The 1,280-nt window shown below is 33.8% G+C and overlaps 1 pseudogene; it reads left to right on the top strand.

Annotated features, from left to right (window-relative positions):
• The window catches only part of LOC101998769, a 12,318-nt pseudogene that overhangs the window by 3,817 nt on the left and 7,221 nt on the right, over nucleotides 1–1,280 (top strand).

Below are 1,280 nucleotides of genomic sequence, written 5' to 3' on the forward strand. Positions count from 1 at the left end.
CCACATATCTTGAGAGACTATGAAAAAAGAAGCATATTGTCCATTCTAAGGAGATCTGTTACCATGTGAAATATTTTTATCTATTGAAGAATAATAAAAATAAGAAACATTGAATTAATTGGGGGAAAGCTTCAGTGAGCAACAAGTGAATATGTTAAGAGAGGGGACCTTTTCAGCACTTCAACATAAAAAGTGATAAGTGGAGATACTTATGGTGGCACGAACCTGTAATCCCAGAACTCAAAATGCTGAAACCTGAAGGCCATGAACTTTAGGACATTTTAGGCTCCAAAATAAAATCCTATCTCAAAAATACATAAATTAATAAAAATAAACACAGGAAGAAAATGAATCATTCAGTTAACTGAACAAAGAAACAAACTAGAAATGAGAGAAAAATCTTGTGACCTATTCATCTGTCAGGGGGTTGAGACACTAAACAATAAAAACAATCAGCCGAAAAATGAGCTATGGAAAAGAACAGAGAGTTCTAAAAGCAAAAATAAAAATGGCTAATAAATGAAGTATTGATCAATTTTAGTCATCAATGAAATGGAAATTAAACTAATTTGGTGCTTTGTGTCACCTCATTCAAAATACTGTCTTCACATAATCAAATGACAGCAAATGTTGGTAAAGATGCTGGGAAGCAGGGAGCCTTCACTCACCCTGGGTAGAAGCATAAATGATGTAACAACAATGAAAATCAGTGTGAAACATTCTCAGGAATCTAAATGAGGAAGTCTTGTAAGATCCAGTGATGTAGCTCCTGGATATGTGTCTGAAGGACTCTTTATCTTACTACAGAGATAATTGCTCAACCACACTTATTGCTGCTCTAGTCAAAATTTCTAGGAATTGAAGCCAGCATATATTTTCATCAACCAAAGATTGATTGGATATTGAAATGCTGGTGGAGAATATATATATATATATATATATATATATATATATATCACAAGAATGACATGTTAAACAGTGTCTTGAAGAACTGTGAGAGAGGCTCCAGTAAAAAAAGAGTGAGGGCCTTTTACTTCAAGTGTATTTTGTTCACTGGATTGTTCTTGGACATGATTTCATGCCTCCTGTATTAAAATTTTACATTCATTTTATAAGACATGTCTATGTATTATAGCTATGACATGGATGTCAGAACATAGCTAGATAATCCAGTCTGGTCAGTGTACTCTGGATCTGGATATGTTCTTCTGCCTTCCTTTCATTCTTTCCCAGATATAATCTACAGTACTTTCCAGGTAATTGTGTTTGAATTGGTCTAT

This window comes from Microtus ochrogaster, unplaced genomic scaffold (genome assembly GCF_000317375.1).
Source record: "Microtus ochrogaster isolate Prairie Vole_2 unplaced genomic scaffold, MicOch1.0 UNK117, whole genome shotgun sequence".
Taxonomy (NCBI): Eukaryota; Metazoa; Chordata; class Mammalia; order Rodentia; family Cricetidae; genus Microtus; species Microtus ochrogaster.